Genomic DNA, 21,581 nt, shown 5'->3' with positions numbered 1-21,581 from the left:
TTGAAAAGCCGAGCAAGAGAAAAGGGCGGAGAAAGGGAAGTTGGCGCCAATGCCTCACTCTGGTTGGGCAGCGTTGAGGGCGCCAGTGCTTCACTCTGATTGGACTGCGTAGATTGCCCTGGCTCCACCTGCTTTTCTCCCCCCGCGAGTGACGGGCCTGCGCCCGAGGGGTGGGGCGGGGCGGTAGGAGTGAGAGTGTGTGGAGGGGCGGCGGGGCGGGGCGAGTGGGGGAGGGGCGGGCGGGGGGCGGTGGTTGGGCAGCGTCGTTTCGGAGGAGGAGGAGGAGGAAGGAGGGCGAGCGAGGAGGATGGCGGAGTTGGGGCTCTAGACGGTAACCGGGGGCCGCTGAGGTGGGAGGGTATCTGCTGGTCGTTTCTTCCTGCCTTCCTGCCCGCCCGGCGGTTGGGCTGGCAGTCAGTAGGGGGAGGCCCCGTGCACCCTGACAGGCTCGAGCCGGCGGGGCCGGGCGAGGCCCCGGGAGACGGGGCCCTGGGAGGCGCCGCCGCCGCCGCCGCTTTCCTGGGTGCTGTCGCGGGAAGGGCTGGGCCCTCGGAGCCGGCTCTGGTGCGGGGCCCGCTGCGGGCCGCCGAGAGCCAGCCAGCCGGCTCTGACAGCGGCCGGGGCCGGGCCTGCGGTGGCGGCGGCGGAGCGGGTCAGCGCTGCGGCTACGGCGAGCCGGCGCGAGGGCGCGGGCCGGGGGCGCCTGGCGGACAGTCCTCCCCTCGGCGCCCAGGGGCACCAGGCCTGGGCTGCGGGGTTTCCCGTGGGCGTCCGAGGAGGCGTGTAGAGATCGTTGGCGGGGGCCCTGGCGCAGAGATAGTGGTACGGGGTGGGGTCTTTCCTCGCCACCTTCCCAAAGCCCCCACGGTTTCCCAGTCTTCTCTACCTTCGGTGAAGAGTGGTAAGTCGGCTTCGGGTGTGTACCCTGGTGAAGTGAGTTGTGGGCATCCAAGACTGCCCTGTTGGACATGCCTGGTGTCAGTCTCTTTCCGCGGTAGCTTTTAGGGATAGAGGAAAATGGGAAAAGTACTCTAAAGCTCCTCGACTTAGCGGCCGCCCTCTCTCCCCACGCCCTTAGCACTAGAAGCTTCAGAACAAAACGATTTTCCGCAGCCCCTCATTATCCATTGTTTTGTACCATCCCCCTCCTCCGCCTCAAGTCTAAGTAGAAGAATAATGACCCCAAACCATTAATTGGCCCCCCCAAACACTTTAAATCATTGGAAGGTTTGTATTACTGTGTTAGTGTGGATTTACGAACAGGTGAAATGAATACTGATTCGGGAGTTGGAGAGAAGACGCGCGCGCGCGCGCGCGTGCGTGCGTGCGTGTGTGTGTGTGTGTGTGTGTGTATTTAGGCTTTCAGCCCTTACAGTTGGTGATTTGATTTTTTTGTCTGTTGCTTTGTATCCTAATGGGGGCGATGAGAATAAAAGAGGAAGCAATGTTTTTCAATCTACCCAAAGAAATGTTTTCTAAGTCTCTTGGGATGCTGAAGCAAAATTGGGTTGCAGACGTGGACTGCATAGTATTTGCATCCATCATGATAACTACCAACAGTCTGTATCTAAGTTTACACCTGTGCACTTTTTACACTTATTCATAAATGTCAGAAGCCTCTAGTATCTACTCAGAGGAATACTGTATCGAAAACATTTGTTTTGTTATATTTTTCAGAATTCTGGGGTCCGCAGTGTAACGGGGTATTTTTGTATATACTTGTGTAGCACCAATACTGAAAAATTCTTAAAGACCTCAGTTGACTAGTGTGCAGATAGATCTCTACGTTCACCATTCCATACCATGGCCCTTATATCTCTTTGTTGCTGTGTATTTGAAAAGACTTAGCTGTTGGGTACAATTTGTAGCATTTAGTAAGCTTACATTTATAGTTTGAATTTATGAAGTGTTGATGTTTTTTAAGTGACAGTGACAGAAAATTTTAGAAATAAAGTATGTAAATGACCATTCCCTGCGAATGGAACTTAGACATTATGGTAATTCTTTTAAATACTTGGTTATAAGGTATACTGTAAAACAATTATTTAATTATGAATTTACAATTGAAAAATGGACCACAAATAAAGGCTTTGTCTAAGGTTAGTAACTTTCATATGGCTTAAATGTAATAAAGCTAACATATAAAACCATATTCTTGAAGTGCCAGTTTCAAGGTATGGACCTGGCCTGTCTCTATAAGTTTACTACTTTTTCCCAAGGTGTTTGTTCAGTTTTTGAAGAAACAGCTACATTGATTTCAGTCATTTGTTTTCTGATCTCTCATTGTTAATGCGATTTTCAAGTGTTTAAATTTTTCTCTTGTTATAAATTGTTGTGGGTAAAAGAGTGATATTAAAAGAAACAGTTAGCTTGCAGCTAGATTACTTTTTAATTTTTAAGTCACCATATTCAGAAGGTTGATGAGAGCTGTTTTGATAATTGCAGCAAGTGAAACTCATACAACAACTTTTGAACTACAAACCAGTCAGAAATATGAAACATTTCACTTTTAAAAATGAACACCAAAACTATAAATTCTTTTGTTAATACTTGCTGGAATTATGTGTTTAAAATATTATGATTTCTTCAATGACTTGGGACAGGGATTGTCCCATGTTCAGAGAGATATGAACTGAAATTCTATTTGGAATACTAACAATGATGGCTTCTGAATGGCTGCTGGTATATATTTTACCTTGGTTTACCCGTTGGAGTGTGGGGGAAAGGGTGAATAAAATTGGAATTCTTTGTTATCCAGGCTTTTAAATTGCAGTCATACTTGTTTTGAAAATATGCTGGATTTTTACTATCTATTGTGTAATTTAGTATTTCTGTAAGACTTTTGAACTTTAAACAGTTTAAGTTAATTTTGTATTTCTTCTAGTAAGATATTTAAATATACAAGTAATATGTTGTGTTTTTTTGACTAAAAAATATACTGTAACCTGTATATGCTGATACAAGAATGAATCTCTTTTGGAGGTTGAAGATAAAATGAAAGAATTTATCTTTAGAATTCAGTTTACTGATCATTCATGTATTATTCATGTAAAGCATAAAACCTAAGCTTATAACAAAAAAAACCCAAAAGAAGACCAAAAAAGCCCCCAAAATAATAAAAAAGCAACAACCAAACAAGGTGACCCACAAATCCTTCAGTGAATTCTGCGTTTTATAGCTTTGCCTTAGTAGAAGTGTTCTTGAACTGGTTTGTAAAATATAAATTAGGAGAGAAAATTTAAATATAAAATAACCACTTTGACATTTCCTAATAAGATTAGTAGGGAATTGGTAAATATTTTGTTATAGATGAATCAGATAGAAATTGGCTGTAATTTAGGAGCATAGTGATACATTAAGTACTTTTATGTGGTACTTACATGAGTACTGGAAATATTAAGTTGGTCACTTTTTGCTGATTGTTAGACTTAACATTTTATACATTAGGCATATTATAACTTAAGGCTAAATCTTCTTTAGACTAAAATATATACATATAGATATGTAAAATTTGCTGTCCCTGTCTTCTGCATTTTATTTTGTTTACTTGTTACACTGTGTCAAAATTATGCCCTATAAATCTTCTGGAAATGTTTTCTTTGTGAATCTGGTAGGTAAAATTTTGTATTTTCCCACCTCTCTATTTACATTCACTTTTAAAATCTGGAAAATTTCTGAGTTATCAGGTGACCTATTGTGTGCTTGAATTTGATATGGAGTGTTCTGAAATGAGATTGTCAATCAATGTAGGTTGAAAGGAACATGAACAAATCTGAGAAAACTGATTTATGTTCTGAAATATATAATTGCATTATTTTAAGGTAAGCTAATACTCATTCTAACTTTGGTATTTTCCCCTAGTCCCCTGCTTTTTGCACAGAATCTTTAATTCAGAAAACCAAATTTCTAACACATGAAAAGAATAGTCTAATTATAGAGGGCTTTTCAGGTTTTGAGGCGTTGTGCTTTTGGAGAAAGTATAAAGTTCCCCATTATCAGATTTAAAAGAACTAATTAGATTTCACACTTTATGTCTCATTCCAATTTCTCTAAATATCAGAACTGATTGCAATTAAGTAGGGCATGCTGTAAAAGGTAAGGGTTCCTTTATGGGAAAAAATGTACACATTGCTTGAAGCTAAAACATTGCATTACAGACCTTAAAAGGGTATAATTGGTCCCTGTGTGAAACGAAAGTCTTATGAAGTATTTTGTCATGTCTACTAATGTATACAGCACTGTGAACACTCAAATTTAAGCACTTTATTGACCTCAAATACTATTTACAAATCCTACAGTATTAATTTCGCAGTTGACAAAGATAAATCTTTTCTTTGAGTTTTTCTAACATCTTGGAGGTGAAGTGGAAATGACTTTTTTTGATACTGATCATGTCTACAATTTGGAGTTAATCAGTTAATTGTAGGCTTTCTCAGCTTCCAGTTTGAGTTGTACAATATCCCTTCTGCTTTCAAGATGTTCACAGCTTTGCAAATGGTCTTTAAGTTAACTTAAATTTTGTTCTATAAATACTTCTTACTGACTACAGTTACATATTCACTAATGTCATAGACCTACTGAGTGCCATTTATGTCCCAGACTCTGAGGATACAGAGATAAATATTTTGTTACCTGCTTTCACTAAGTTCACAGTTTCTTCCATGAACTGGAAAAATCAATAGTTAATTGTTTTTTAATGTGACAGATGCTTTCATCGCAGTGTACACTGAAAAACTAAGATGAGTTAAGACTCAGACTGCATGTATAACCAGCGATGCTTCTTGGAGGTTAGGACCTACACTAACTCTTGAGGCATAGAGTTGATAGAGGGTAGAAAAAGCACAGAAGTTAAAGATGTTAAGGTCCTTTTGGAGAACTGCAGGTGAATAACAATTTGGATTACATATATGACCTTATATTTTAGGTAATAGAGTAGGCTTCCATTAAAACTTGGGTTTTTAGGGGTTGTTATTTCTTATGTGCCTAACTTAATTTGGTCTCGAACTGTGGATCTGCATTACTGTTAGAGAGTTGCTCCAAATTATTATTTGAAACTTTTAACTATTTTTCATTAATATTAATGTAATAAAATATTAATAATATTTTTCATTATTATTAAAGGAGAACATATCAGCCTAATGTGGAATAATTCCCAGGCTTAGAACTTGAGTAATGATAATATGATTCAAAATCACATTCAAATATCTTTTTCTCAGCATTTGTATGGCATGTTAAGAGTAATATTCATGAACCTCAGTAGAACTCATGGTTAAGTTTTATTATATAAACATTTAAAATTTACTCTTCTGAGAAATAGAAACCACCTCTTTCCATACTTATTACAAAGTGCCACTCTCCTCAAGCTAAGTCAGACTGTATTATCAGCAGTTGTATTCTGGTAGAAGTCTTATATGATTTAAAAGTACTCTGAACTTGAATATTAGATAATTTTTCATACTGTATGATGTAATATTTCTTTGAGAACACAGTGAATGAGGTCTTTTTGCCATCCCAAATCCATTCCCCACAGAGTGCCATAGGTCCATACATAGTTCCCCATTTTTAAAAACATTCTCATACTACTTATTTTTTTTGTAATCATTAATCTACAATTACATGAAGAACATTATGTTTACTAGGGTTCCCCCTTCACCTAGTCCCCCCAACAAACCCCATTACAGTCACTGTCCATCAGCGTAGGAAGATGTTGTAGAATCACTACTTGTCTTCTCTGTGTTGCACAGCCCTCCCCATGCCCCCCCTCCACATTATACATGCTAATTGTATTACCCCCTTTCTTTTTTCCCTGCCCTTATCCCTCCCTCCCTTTCCCTTTGGTAACTATTAGTCCATTCTTGGGTTCTGTGATTCTGCTGCTGTTTTGTTCCTTCAGTTTTTCTTTGTTCTTATACTCCACATATGAGTGAAATCATTTGGTATTTGTCTTTCTCTGCCTGTCTTATTTCACTGAGCATAATACCGTCTAGCTCCATCCATGTTGTTGCAAATGGTAGGATTTGTTTTCTCTCATACTACTTTTTAAAAATTTTGCTTGATCCTGCTAGGTACTTTTCTCATTGTAGAAATTTGAGACATTTCCATTAAAATTTTCACATTTTAGCAATTATTTTGCAAATGTTATGGCAACTGATTTATTAAAGTTATTTACAAGGGAAAAACTTTCTGGTATCATCATCTCCTTGGACACACTGCGTGCACTGTTCACCCAGCTAACCTAATTGCCCTTCAGGCCTTAATACCACATCCTTTGGGAGGCTGTCTGATTCCTTGCTAGAGTGTCCTGTTTTAAGATCCCTTAACACCATAATTTCTCTTTTATAAAACCCATACTTTTTGTAATGATGTGTTTAACATTTGTCTGTTTTGCTCAACTCTGAGCTTCAAGATCAACATCATGTATGTTTGTCATCTTTACTATTATTTCTCCACTATACAGTGTCTAGACTTCTAATAGAAAATTAGTTTAAGTTAATAGTCTGGAACCCCAAAACAAACGGGCCACTAAAAAGGACAGAGATATCATAGTGCTTTTGCTATTAATACATTTTCTGCTCCTAGAACTCCTCAGGCTTTAATTGAGAGCTTTTTAACTTTCAGAATGTGCAAGTTAAAGTCTGGGAACTAAATGTAAAAAGGACTAAAAAGTTGAAAAGAGCAGAGGGGAAGCACTTAAAAAACAGAAGACATCTTTTAAAAATAGCAGTTTAAGGCAACTCATGTTGTAATAAACATATTTAGAATCTTTCAAGATATTTGTTTTGTATGTAGAACAGTATATGGTGATGCAAGATCATGAAGAAGAGATTAATTGCTGTTTAGTAAATTGTGTTAAAGGTGACATAGAGCCATGGCTTTTTAAAAGGTTTCATCTAAAATGATACAAGTAATTTTTTAAATGTGTTAAGCTTTTGATACTGGAAAGATTTGCTTAGTGAGGTGAAACGTAGGCATAATATTTATTGAGTAAAATTAAGTTGAGGTAAATAATCTGAAGGTACTGAATCAGTGAACTGTGATATTATTACTTTATAATTTTTAGATTTCATACCTGTGTTTTTCTTTACTTAGCTATGAAATCCATAAAATTGAGTAACATGTTCTTCAACAGTTTGAATGAAAACGTATCTGTAGCAATTAAATGACAAAATGACGTAAGTATTTCTGCCTCTTTTATTCTGTTAAAGAGAGTAAGCTTTATTCTTTTAGCATTCCTGGTAACCTAGACTGGAAAAATTAGGTTGGAGGTTATAATTCTTTGCTAGAAGTATGTAGACTCTAACATAATGGGTGACCAGTAGTAGATTATATTTAATTCAATTTTGTTTTATATATCTTCTGAGATAAAGAATTCAAAATTTCACTGAAAGGCTTTAGTTCTGGGTCAATTAAATTGCATTTTATCTTAATATTGTAATCTATTGAATTCTATGACTATATAAGGATAGGTAGAAGAGCTGATTATTTCTTGTTACTGAAGCAAATACTGGTTTATCTACCTTTGTGTTAATTACAGTTTTAAATTCATAGAAATGAGATGCTTATATACTACGCAGCTTAAAATAGTAAGGCTTTATGATTTAATCTTGAAGACATTTATTTCTGTACATTGGAAGTAGTGATTTGAAATTCTTAATACTAGAAATATGGCTTAGTTTCAGAACACCCACTAAGCAACTGTGGGAACTTAGCATGCTAAATGGCTTATAGTGCTGCAGTATTTCTTAATTTTCCACACCTTCTGTTATATAATAACTCATAGTAGTACATATAGAACATGAATATTTGGGACAAGAACAAAGTGTATTGAAGACCAAAAAATATGTGAGACCGTGTCAGTCTTTGTGTTGGGCACTAAGGACATAAAGATGTTCAAATAAAATGTAACTAGTGAGTGATATAAATCAGGTGGTAATGTTTTAGGTTACAAATAAGGCATGAAAAGCAAGAATTGTTTTGGGGCTTGAGAAAAAATGATTTTTTAAAAAGTGAAGTCATTTTTTTTGAAACAAAGAATTTTAAATTCTATTAATTAAAATTGATTACAATTTTTATTTAAAAAGTTTGATAACTCTGATAAAAACATTTCCATCATGCTTGTATACAGGACTAAAAATTTTAATGGAAATACTTTCATTAAACTTTTCCCCCAGAATGTTTTGCAACCCAAACATTGCACCATTGTGTCAGCCTGTGAGAACCAGATACTGAAACTGACTAGAAGCTATTAATAATAAAATCTGCTAGTTTATATTTATTGTTCAGGAAAGTATGGTTGTAAAGGCATTTGATAAAACACATTTTGCCATCCTATTTTGTTAATTAAAAAGGAAGTGAATTGATCTTCACTGTCATATACAAATGGTGTTAGAATTAGATGTTTGAATATGAGATTTTTGAATATTTTTATGTCATGAAAAAGGAAGGACTTAATAAATTTGCTGTAAAAGTAAGCTATATAGTTCATATAGAGTTAATTATGTGAGTAATGCCTTAATGCATGACTACTTATCTCCATTCAAAAATAAAAAAACTTACCTGGCCTTTTCTCAACTGGAACTCCATTATATCTGTATTTTCATGCATGTATATAAATATATACACACACAGCATGATCATTGATTTAACAATAGTGATGCTGTGGCAAATTTGTGAAGATTTTTGTTTCACCACAGAAAGTTGAAATTAAGTTTCATATATTGAAATTTTGCTGTTTCATTATATTCAAATTTTTTTTTTGGAAATTGATCTACAAATGGTAAATTCATGTTCTAAAAATGAAAAATTTTTAAATCATCTTTCCTGACTATATCATTATGCAGTTTTATAACTAATAATGTGATATTTGAGTTACTTCCTAATTAAAATTAAGGAATTAAGCCAAATGTTTTTTTTTCTTTGTGGCATGATTTAAATATCACTTGCTACCTGCAAATTACTAAATGATATACATCTTTGTGGTATAAGAATTTTTTACATCAAAGTTTCTGTAAGCCATGGGAATCATTTTGGGATTATAGTCACAAAATAGTAAATGGTACATACCAGTAGGGAATTGATTGGGGTTAATGTATGAAATTATAAAAGTAATAAAATGTTCTTCTATGTATATTAAATAATATAAGCAGGGGTTGCCTTTCAAAATTTTGAGTCGCTCTTAATGGGAGAAATTCATTATTTACTTTTAAGTTAAATTGGGCCTGGCTGCTTACTATATTTTGATGTTATAAAAAGATTTTTTGCTTTGGTATATTTTAAAAAATATAATACACAGATAATGTGATTTTATTTTTTAAAGCCCAAAATGCATTATGTAAATCTATTTTAACAACTTCTAGGGTAAGTAGATAAATAAAATAATTAGTTGGGCATATGGTCTTTGTCTAAATAAGTCTCCAAAGGTATAAACACAAGAAAAGCTAGTTGTTTTATAATAGGCAAGAGTAACTAAATATACATTCTTAAATGTTAAGAGACCTTACCTTGAGACCACACACTCTAATCTTGCCATGTATAGTACTTTTATTTTTGTTCATATTTTTTCTGACAGTTTCTGTAATGGAAAGGATTTATAATCAGATAAGATCTAGTGAAGGAATGTCTGGGTTTGTATATGCAAAAATGAAGCAGTTAAATGTAATTAACTTATTTTTAGCTTAAAAGTACTGAAAATCACTTGTTTTTTCAGTTGAAAATACTTTTATTGAATACTGTAGTCAATTTAGTGCATATAACCTAAGATAGCAATTACATTTTTTTGCTTTACATGGATAATTAGGTAACCAACTTTTTTATTCATTCCACATTTGCTCATGCTAAATGAAGAATATACTTGGGTTGTGTGTGACATGTTTTAAGTTCTTGGAAAAAAAGGCAGTGTAAGCAAGTATTCACAAGTAAATCTTATTTTGGGAATATTTGTGTGGCATAAGAGCTTTAAAGATAATATTTGGTCTGGATATTTGATGTTTACTATTATGTCTTAGTTATGTTGAGACACTTAAATCTGCCCTACCTCCCCTTGCCTTTTAATATGAGACTGCTGGAGAATCTTGGAATTTACATATATTTAAGGAATCTTGCAGTGTATGTGTGTGTGTGTTGTATAAGAGAGTTATAATCCCAATTATGGCTTAGGTAAACAGGATGTTTCAGTTCTTTGCTCAAAACTTTTGTTTACCCGAAATCAAAATTACATTAAGTCTTAGGCTTTCCCATAAAGAACGCAGATTTCTTGAAAAACTCTCATGTATTTGCTACTATATAAAATAAATTAGTCCTCTCTCCATGTCAGTCCAAACTCTTCATCTTGCATTCTTGCCAAAGGGAAAGTTGAATTAATGAATTTGAAGGTGCTATGAGTTGTACACTCTTGACATAATTCTGTTTAACTTGGACTAGTGTAGAGCATTTTATTTTTTGTTCACAAACAGCTAATTCTTTAGCTTCCATGAAAACTACTCTTAAAGTTCACTCATGATGCTTAGGATGTGTTTTTCTTTCTCTTTGGACAATAACATTCCCTTGAGCACGTTAATTTTGAGCACTTTCTTGAACTTCGCCTTCCAATTTGAGGATTCTTTATTTAACTGCTCAACTACAAAAAATAGAGCTTTATGTGATTTGAAGGGGAGAGCAGTTTACTTTTGTCCTTTAAACTACTGAAAAGAACAGGGAACACTTCAGATTTTATAAGGAAAGGGAAGTACAATTGAAACCTTGCTATTTTTAGGTGTTCATATCAGAATCTGAGTGATTTAGAGTTAATTTTAGGTAGAATATAAGGAAACTACTATATATGCTAGGTCTTATTTCTAAGTACCAGCATATAATTGAAAAAGACAGAAGGGTCCCTACTTTTCCGTTACTTTAAGTGAGGGAGTCAGATGACTAACCTAGCAAATATAATACGGTGTGATAAATATTCTGATAGGAGAAGTTGTAAGTGGGAACATGCAGGAGTGGGTTTTGAGTAATAAGGTTTCCCAGACCTCTAAGCTGAGATATGAAGAATACAAGAGAGTTAGCTCCATGAAGAACCTAAAGCCTATATTTCTGGCAGAAGAAAAATAGTTCATTCAAAGTCCTGGGGATAAGAGATAGCAGGACACACTATCGATATGAAAGAAGTTCCTGTGACCAGAGTGCAAGGCTGGAAATACTAAAGTTGTGGGAGAAGCAAGGAGGGGCCAGATCTTGGAAGGCTTGGTATTACTGCTAAGAATTTTGGATTTTATCCTAAGGGCTATGTTTGTGGGGCCACTCATTCTCCCCCCAAGTGTTTTAAATTGGACACTAACCTGATTAGATGAGTATTTGAAAGATTACTCTAATCAAAATGCAGTGATTAGGTTGGGACAATGTGGGAGTGGATGTGGTAAGACCAGTTACAAAGCTATTAGAGGAGAGATTTCAGTATATCCTGGAGCACAGTAGTGGCAGTGATAATGAAGAGAGGTTGAATAGTCAGGAGAAATTTTGGGAAAAGAATGGATAGGATTTGGTGATTGTTGGGATGTGAGAGTTGGAGAGATTGAAGTCAGGACAACTCCAGGATTCCTGACCCTCCCACTCATTTTAGTTGATTTCTCTAAGGGTTATCTCTTTTAAGAAATCTTTTTTGATTCCCCCATCTCCTCTTTGTGCTTCAGCAGCTCTTACCACACTGTTCTTGCCTTTTCCAGTTGTTTGTAACCTTATAGGCAAGGACTGTATTATTGGCTCCTTAGCACCTTGCACAGTGCATGACACTTAGGGTATATCAAATAAAATGTTAACTGAGTGAAAGTATAGTTTTTATATTTATAAAAGTTAAAGTACTTTTAGTTGAAGGGCAAAACTGTTTTTCTGAACTGCCAATATCCAAAAACTTGATTTTAACTTCAATATGAATAAGCTCACTCCACACACTTTCAAATATCTCTTGTAAAAAAAATGTACATTATAATCACAATCTGAAGTCCTGGATATATTTAGTTCTTCTTGGATTATTATGAATTAATTTAAATGGGCTTTAATTATGTTGACCTCCTCTTGTATATTCAGATATTCTTCATAAATAAATTTTTAATTATCTTTATCCTTTGTCAGTTTAAAAGTCAGCATAACCACACTATCATTGTTAGGGTTTTTTTGTTGTTTCAGAATGAAAACTTTTTCTCCCTCCCCAGTTATAAAAGGAGCGAATGCTTATTATGTATATACATTAAAAAAATATTATAGAGAAAAGTGAAAGCCCTCCTAATTCCCAAGGATAAACATTGCTATCATTTGATGGGTATTCTTCTAGACTTAAGATTTTACATATATTTATGAATGATATGATAAATTAGAAAAGCCATCAACAGAGGAGATGTTTATGACATGTATAAGAAAAGGTCGTAATAGTCTTCATATGAAGAATCATGATAACTAATATATAACCAAATAAGTCTAAAGAACAGGTGTCCTAAACTTGAATTCCTACAGGAGCTAAATGAGTGAACACTGTAGGGAGAATGTTTTAAGGTAGTTGACTTGGAAGCATGTGGAAGGCACAGCTTCTTTTTAGTGCCAGTTGATCTATCATTAAGGAATGATGACCCAGTAGTGCCCAAATTTACATGTTCTTCTTTGGATTTTTTTTTTTTTTTTTTTTTTTTTCGTTTGATTTTTTTTTTTTTTTTTTTTTTTTTGAGAGGGCATCTCTCATATTTATTGATCAAATGGTTGTTAACAACAATAAAATTCAGTATAGGGGGGTCAATGCTCAATGTACAATCATTAATCCATCTCAAGCCTAATTCTCGTCAGTCTCCAATCTTCTGAAGCATAACGAACAAGTTCTTACATGGTGAACGAATTCTTACAGAGTGAATAAATTCTTACATGGTGAACAGTACAAGGGCAGTCATCACAGAAACTTTCGGTTTTGATCATGCAATATGACCTATAAACCATCAGGTCAAATATGAATATTCATTTGATTTTTGTACTTGATTTATATGTTGATCCCACATTTCTCCTATTATTATTATTATTTTTATTTTTAATAAAATGCTGAAGTGGTAGGTAGATGCAAGATAAAGGTAGAAAACATAGTTTAGTGCTGTAAGAAGGCAAATGTAGATGATCAGATGATCAGGTGTGTGCCTATGGACTAAGTATTAATCCAGGCTAGACAAGGGCAGCAAGACATCCACGGATGCAGAAGATTTCTCTCAAAGCAGGGGGGGTGAGGTTCTGAGCCTCACCTCTGTTGATCCCCAAATTCTCACCTGATGGCCCCCCTGCGACTGTGCCTGTCTTAGGTTGTTCCTCCCTTGAGGAATCTTACCCGTCTCTGGCTAACCAGTCATCTTCCGGGGCCATACAGGGAAATGTAAAGTTGGTAAGTGAGAGAGAAGCCATATTGTTTGCAAAGGTTAGCTTTTTACTTCTTTGCAGATTTATGCCCTGTGGCTTCTATGCCCAGCACTTGTCTCGAGGTATCTTTACCACCTGGAGGAATTATGATACTCGGTAAATTCGATATGAGGCACGAATTCTATTTAAGGTTTGTAATTAGGAAGGAAGAAGAAAAGCTATAGATGTAGCATATGAAGGAAACTTGGGAGGATTGATTATTTCTTTGACATATCTTCTTGTATAGTACCTTAAGTATGTATAGGTTTTAAACTACTAACTAATTTGCACACACATATTAACATAATAGGAATACGGTGACATAAACAAAGCAAATCTATAATTACCAGCCATCTCCAGTGAAGCCAAGAAAACCATTTAGGCACCCTAGGCATTTGTGAAAATTTATCTATGATATGATGGATATTTTCCAACTGTACTTGAACCATCAGACAAATTAAAGCAGCCCATTTCTGGGATCTGTTCACATCCCATATGTTCTTTTAACCATAGATAGTCTATAGTCATGAGATTTTGGGGTGCTACAACTTGCACCCCTCCCAACTCCTGGTTGAGTTCCAACAGTACAGATCCAGTCAAATTCGTTGTCTCACTGTATGCACATGCCAGCCTAGACATCTCCCTCCTCCTTCTCATGGCAAGTCCAGGAGATGGTGGGCTGGATGCAGCCACAACCGCAGCATCGTCCGGATCCCTGTGGAGGCTTTTTGATGATCATCCCCCGGCACGAGTCCTCCAGAGAGTGCTGATGCCGGAAGCTCCTCCTCATATCGTATCTTAGTTCATTTTCTGGGTATCCAAGCTAGGCCTTGATCTTCTGCGTAGAAACAAACAGACCCTTTGCCCACACTTTGACATGCCCTCTATACCACTGTGCAGAACTCATTGGAGGTCAGCACACAGTAACTGCTTTTTTTTTTTTTTTTTAATTAAGAGAAAGGAATATTATCAGAAAAGAGTACCTCCATAGCTGATCATCTGACACCCTTTAAGTGATCAACATTAAGGATATTTAAAGGATGCGTTGATCTTTGATTTACCAATAGTTTTATCCTGTTAAGGAGTAATCCCCCTTTTCTTTCTTTCTTTCTTTTTTTTTTTTAAATTTTTAATCTACACTTACCTGAAGAATACTATGTTTACTATGCTCTCCCCTATATCAGGTCCCCCCTAACAACCACATTACGGTTACTGTCCATCAGCTTAGCAAAATGTTGTAGAGTCACTACTTGTCCTCTCTGTGTTGTGCAGCCCACCCTCCCCTATCTCCCTCCCCCCCATGCATGCTAATCTTAATACCCCCCTTCTTCTTCCCCCCCCCTTATCCCTCCCTGCCCACCCATCCTCCCCATTTCCTTTCCCTTTGGTACCTGTTAGTCCATTTTTGGGTTCTGTAATTCTGCTGCTGTTTTGTTCCTTCAGTTTTTCCTTTGTTCCTATACTCCTCAGATGAGTGAAATCATTTGGTATTTCTCTTTCTCCGCTTGGCTTATTTCACTGAGCATAATACTCTCCAGCTCCATCCATGTTGCTACAAATGGTTGGATTTTTCCACTTCTTATGGCTGAGTAGTATTCCATTGTGTATATGTACCACATCTTCTTTATCCATTCATCTACAGATGGACATTTAGGTTGCTTCCAATTCTTGGCTATTGTAAATAGTGCTGCGATAAACATAGGAGTGCATCTGTCTTTCTCAAACTTGATTGCTGCGTTCTTAGGGTAAATTCCTAGGAGTGGAATTCCTGGGTCAAATGGTAGGTCTGTTTTGAGCATTTTGATGCACCTCCATACTGCTTTCCACAATGGTTGAACTAATTTACATTCCCACCAGCAGTGTAGGAGGGTTCCCCTTTCTCCACAGCCTCGCCAACATTTGTTGTTGTTTGTCTTTTGGATGGCAGCTATCCTTACTGGTGTGAGGTGATACCTCATTGTAGTTTTAATTTGCATTTCTCTGATAATTAGCGATGTGGAGCATCTTTTCATGTGTCTCTTGGCCATCTGTATTTCTTTTTTGGAGAACTGTCTGTTCAGTTCCTCTGCCCATTTTTTAATTGGGTTATTTGTTTTTTGTTTGTTGAGGCGTGTGAGCTCTTTATATATTCTGGACGTCAAGCCTTTATCAGATCTGTCATTTTCAAATATATTCTCCCATACTGTAGGGTTCCTTTTTGTTCTATTGATGGTGTCTTTCGCTGTACAGAAGCTTTTCAGCTTAATGTAGTCCCACTTGCTCATTTTTGCTGTTGTTTTCCTTGCCCGGGGAGATATGTTCAAGAAGAGATCACTCATGTTTATGTCTAAGAGGTTTTTGCCTATGTTTTTTTTCCAAGAGTTTAATGGTTTCGTGACTTACATTCAGGTCTTTGATCCATTTTGAGTTTACCTTTGTATATGGGGTTAGACAATGGTCCAGTTTCATTCTCCTACATGTAGCTGTCCAGTTTTGCCAGCACCATCTGTTGAAGAGACTGTCATTTTGCCATTGTATGTCCATGGCTCCTTTATCAAATATTAATTGACCATATATGTTTGGGTTAATTTCTGGGGTCTCTAATCTGTTCCACTGGTCTGTGGCTCTGTTCTTGTGCCAGTACCAAATTGTCTTGATTACTATGGCTTTGTAGTAGAGCTTGAAGTTGGGGAGTGAGATCCCCCCTACTTTATTCTTCTTTTTCAGGATTGCTTTGGCTATTCGGGGTCCTTGGTGTTTCCATATGAATTTTTGAATTATTTGTTCCAATTCATTGAAGAATGTTGCTGGTAATTTGAGAGGGATTGCATCAAATTTGTATATTGCTTTCGGCAGGATGGCCATTTTGACGATATTAATTCTTCCTAGCCATGAGCATGGGATGAGTTTCCATTTATTAGTGTCCCCTTTAATTTCTCTTAAGAGTGACTTGTAGTTTTCAGAGTATAAGTCTTTCACTTCCTTGGTTAGGTTTATTCCTAGGTATTTTATTCTTTTTGATGCAATGGTGAATGGAATTGTTTTCCTGATTTCTCTTTCTATTGATTCGTTGTTAGTGTATAGGAAAGCTACAGATTTCTGTGTGTTGATTTTGTATCCTGCAACTTTGCTGTATTCCGATATCAGTTCTAGTAGTTTTGGAGTGGAGTCTTTAGGGTTTTTTATGTACAGTATCATATCATCTGCAAATAGTGACAGTTTAACTTCTTCTTTACCAATCTGGATTCCTTGTATTTCTTTGTTTTGTCTGATTGCCGTGGCTAGGACCTCCAGTACTATGTTAAATAACAGTGGGGAGAGTGGGCATCCCTGTCTGGTTCCCGATCTCAGTGGAAATGCTTTCAGCTTCTCGCTGTTCAGTATAATGCTGGCTGTGGGTTTATCATATATGGCCTTTATTATGTTGAGGTACTTGCCCTCTATTCCCATTTTGCTGAGAGTTTTTATCATGAATGGATGTTGAATTTTGTCAAATGCTTTTTCAGCATCTATGGAGATGATCATGTGGTTTTTGTCTTTCTTTTTGTTGATGTGGTGGATGATGTTGATGGATTTTCGAATGTTGTACCATCCTTGCATCCCTGGGATGAACCCCACTTGGTCATGGTGTATGATCCTTTTGATATACTGTTGAATTCTGTTTGCTAATATTTTATTGAGTATTTTTGCATCTACGTTCATCAGGGATATTGGTCTGTAATTTTCTTTTTTGGTGGGGTCTTTGCCTGGTTTTGGTATTAGGGTGATGTTGGCTTCATAGAATGAGTTTGGGAGTATTCCCTCTTCTTCTATTTTGTGGAACACTTTAAGGAGAATGGGTATTATGTCTTCTCTGTGTGTCTGATAAAATTCCGAGGTAAATCCGTCCGGCCCCGGGGTTTTGTTCTTGGGTAGTTTTTTGATTACTGTTTCAATTTCTTTGCTTGTAATTGGTTTGTTTAACTTTTGTGTTTCTTCCTTGGTCAGTCTTGGGAGGTTGTATTTTTCTAGGAAGTTGTCCATTTCTTCTAGGTTTTCCAGCTTGTTGGCATATAGGTTTTCATAGTAGTCTTTAATAATTCTTTGTATTTCTGTGGAGTCTGTCGTGATTTTTCCATTCTCATTTCTGATTATGTTGATTTGTGTTGACTCTCTTTTTCTCTTAATAAGTTGGGCTAGAGGCTTATCTATTTTGTTTATTTTCTCAAAGAACCAGCTCTTGGTTTCGTTGATTTTTGCAATTGTTTTATTCTTCTCAATTTTGTTTATTTCTTCTCTGATCTTTATTATGTCCCTCCTTCTGCTGACTTTAGGCCTCATTTGTTCTTCTTTTTCCAGTTTTAATAATTGTGATGTTAGACTATTCATTTGGGATTGTTCTTCCTTCTTCAAGTGTGCCTGGATTGCTATATACTTTCCTCTTAAGACTGCTTTCGCTGCATCCCACAGAAGTTGGGGCTTAGTGTTGTTGTTGTCATTTGTTTCTATATATTCCTTGATCTCTATTTTGATTTGTTCATTGATCCATTGATTATTTAGTAGCATGTTGTTAAGCCTCCATGTGTTTGTGAGCCTTTTTGTTTTCTTTGTAGAATTTATTTCTACTTTCATACCTTTGTGGTCTGAAAAATTGGTTGGTAGAATTTCAATATTGTGGAATTTACTGAGGCTCTTTTTGTGAGCTAGTATGTGGTCTATTCTGGAGAATGTTCCATGTGCACTTGAGAAGAATGTATATCCTGTTGCTTTTGGATGTAAAGTTCTATAGATGTCTATTAGGTCCATCTGTTCTAGTGTGTTGTTCAGTGCCTGTGTGTCTTTACTTATTTTCTGCCCGGTGGATCTATCCTTTGGGGTGAGTGGTGTGTTGAAGTCTCCTACAATGAATGCATTGCAGTTTATTTCCCTCTTTAGTTCTGTTAGTATTTGCTTCACATATGCTGGTGCTCCTGTATTGGGTGCATATATATTTAGAATGGTTATATCCTCTTGTTGGACTAAGCCCTTTATCATTATGTAGTGGCCTTCTTTATCTCTTGTTACTTTCTTTGTTTTGAAGTCTATTTTGTCTGATATTAGTACTGCAACCCCTGCTTTCTTCTCACTGTTGTTTGCCTGAAATATGTTTTTCCATCCCTTGACTTTTAGTCTATGCTTATCTTTGGGTTTAAGGTGAGTTTCTTGTAAGCAGCATATAGATGGGTCTTGCTTTTTTATCCATTCTGTTACTCTATGTCTTTTGATTGGTGCATTAAGTCCATTTACATTTAGGGTGACTATTGAAAGATATGTACTTATTGCCATTGCAGGCTTTAGATTCGTGGTTACCGAAGGTTCAAGGTTAGCTTCTTTAGTATCTTACTGCCTAACTTAGCTCGCTTATTGAGCTGTTATATACACTGTCTGGAGAGTCTTTTCTTCTCTCCCTTCTTATTCCTCCTCCTCCATTCTTCATATGTTGTGTGTTTTGTTCTGTGCTCTTTTTAGGGGTGCTCCCATCTAGAGCAGTCCCTGTAGGATGCCCTGTAGAGGTGGTTTGTGGGAAGCAAATTCCCTCAGCTTTTGCTTGTCTGGGAATTGTTTGATCCCACCATCATATTTAAATGATAGTCGTGCTGGATACAGTATCCTTGGTTCAAGGCCCTTCTGTTTCATTGCATTAAGTATATCATGCCATTCTCTTCTGGCCTGTAGGGTTTCTGTTGAGAAGTCTGATGTTAGCCTGATTGGTTTTCCTTTATAGGTGACCTTTTTCTCTCTAGCTGCCTTTAAAACTCTTTCCTTGTCCTTGATCCTTGCCATTTTAATTATTATGTGTCTTGGTGTTGTCCTCCTTGGATCCTTTCTGTTGGGGGTTCTGTATAATTCCATGGTCTGTTCGATTATTTCCTCCCCCAGTTTGGGGAAGTTTTCAGCAATTATTTCTTCAAAGACACTTTCTATCCCTTTTCCTCTTTCTTCCTCTTCTGGTATCCCTATAATACGAATGTTTTTCCTTTTGTATTGGTCACATATTTCTCTTAGTGTTGTTTCATTCCTGGAGATCCTTTTATCTCTCTCTATGTCAGCTTCTATACGTTCCTGTTCTCTGGCTTCTATTCCTTCAATGGCCTCTTGCATCTTATCCATTCTGCTTATAAATCCTTCCAGGGATTGTTTCACTTCTGTGATCTCTTTCCTGACATCTGTGATCTCCTTCCGGACTTCATCCCACTGCTCTTGCATTTTTCTCTGCATCTCATCCCACTGCTCTTGCATTTTTCTCTGCATCTCATCCCATTGCTCTTGCATTTTTTTCTGCATCTCTGTCAGCATGTTCATGATTTTTATTTTGAATTCTTTTTCAGGAGGACTAGTTAGGTCTGTCTCCTTCTCAGGTGTTGTCTCTGTGATCTTTGTCTGCCTGTAGTTTTGCCTTTTCATGGTGATAGAGATAGTCTGCAGAGCTGGTACAAGTGACCGCTGGAAGAGCTTCCCTTCTTGTTGGTTTGTAGCCTTTTCCTGGGAGAATAGCGACCTCTAGTGGCTTGTGCTGGGCAGCTGTGCGCAGACAGGGCTTCTGCTTCCTGCCCAGTTGCTTTGGGGTTTATCTCCACTGTTGCTGTGGGCTTGGCCTGGCTGGGGCTGTTCCTCCAAAATGGTGGAGCCCCGTTGGAGGGGGAGCAGCCAGGAGACTATTTATCTCCGTAAGGGGCCTCTGTGCTCCCTGCTGCCCAGGGGGTTAGAGTGCCCAGAGATCCCCAGATTCCCTGCTTCTGGTCTAAGTGACCTGTCCTGCCCCTTTAAGATTTCCAAAAAGCACTCTCCAAACCAAAACAACAACAGCAACAATGAGAGAGGGAACAGAAAGGAAAAAAAAAAGAAAAAACACGCGATTTTTTTTTTTTTTTTTCCTCAGGTGCCGGTCCCAGGCACCCGCGCACTGGTCCTGCTGCCCTGTCTCCCTAGCACCAGGGTCCCTGTCCTTTCAAGGCTTCCAAAAAGCACCCACCCACCGGTCCCGCAGGGAAGGAACGCTCAATATTCTTGGTCCTCAGGCACTGGTCCCACGCACCCGCTCACCAGTCCCGCCGCCCTGCCTCCCTAGCACCGGGGTCCCTGTCCCTTCAAGGCTTCCAAAAAGCACTTGGCAAAAAGAGAGAAAAAAAAGGGGAAAAACGCGCGATTTCTTCCGTCCTCAGGTGCTGGTCTCAGGCACCCACCCACCGGTCCCACAGGGAAAAATGCGGGATATTCTTTGTCCTCAGGTGCCGGTCCCAGGCACCCGCTCACCAGTCCCGCCGCCCTGCCTCCCTAGCACCGGGGTCCCTGTCCCTTTTAGGCTTCCAAAAAGCACTCGCAGAAAAGAGAAAAAAAAAGGGGAAAAACGCGCGATTTCCTCTGTCCTCAAGTGCCGGTCTCAGGCACCCGCCCACCGGTCCCGCAGGGAAAAATGGGGGATATTCTTTGTCCTCAGGCGCCGGTCCCAGCCACCCGCTCACCAGTCCCGCCACCGTGCCTCCCTAGCACTGGGGTCCCCGTCCCTTCAAGGCTTCCAAAAAGCGCTTGCCAAAAAGAGAAAAAAAAAAAAGGGGAAAAATGCGCGACCTCTTCCGTCCTCAGGCACCGGTCTCAGGCACCCGCCCCCAGGTCTCGCAGGGAGAAACGCGGGATATTCTTTGTCCTCCGGCGCCGTTCCCAGGCACCTCCTCACCGGTCCCGCCACCCTGCCTCCCCAGCAACGGGGGCCCGTCCCTCTAAGGCTTCCAAAAAGTGCTCGCCAAAAAAAAAAAACTGCTCCGGTTTCTCTCCACCCGCCGGGAGCCGGGGGGAGGGGCGCTCGGGTCCCGCCGGGCTGGGGCTTGTATCTTACCCCCTTCACAAGGCGCTGGGTTCTTGCAGGTGTGGATGTGGTCTGGATGTTGTCCTGTGTCCTGTGGTCTCTATTTTAGGAAGATTTTTCTTTGTTATATTTTCATAGCTCTATGTGTTTTTGGGAGGAGATTTCCACTGCTCTACTCACGCCGCCATCTTTGGTAGTTCTCCTCTTCTTTGGATTTTTATGTGAAGCCACCAATTATTAAATAGTGGCAAATTAAGAAAGATTAAAACCATAATATGTGTTAAACATAAGGTTGCTATGGTCTGTATTTTGTCTGAATACCACAAACAGTGGAAGAATGGAAAGATTTGTTTACCCTCACTAATCAAGGGAATATTGA

General features: G+C 38.2%; 1 protein-coding gene across 2 annotated transcripts in view; it reads left to right on the top strand.

The window, feature by feature from the left end:
* Positions 1–238: 238 nt before the first annotated feature.
* SHOC2 (SHOC2 leucine rich repeat scaffold protein) overlaps positions 239–21,581 on the top strand; it is a 123,272-nt gene continuing 101,929 nt past the window's right edge. The window contains exon 1 of one of the 2 annotated variants that reach the window (XM_037001274.2): positions 239–331. The gene's annotated coding sequence lies outside the window, so the exon portion shown is untranslated. Of the gene's footprint in view, positions 332–423; positions 902–21,581 lie in introns of those variants that run through there. The other variant, XM_037001275.2, reaches the window with a different exon arrangement.

The sequence above is a fragment of the Manis javanica genome, chromosome 7 (genome assembly GCF_040802235.1).
Source record: "Manis javanica isolate MJ-LG chromosome 7, MJ_LKY, whole genome shotgun sequence".
Taxonomy (NCBI): Eukaryota; Metazoa; Chordata; class Mammalia; order Pholidota; family Manidae; genus Manis; species Manis javanica.
This window is presented reverse-complemented; position numbering and strand designations above follow the sequence as displayed.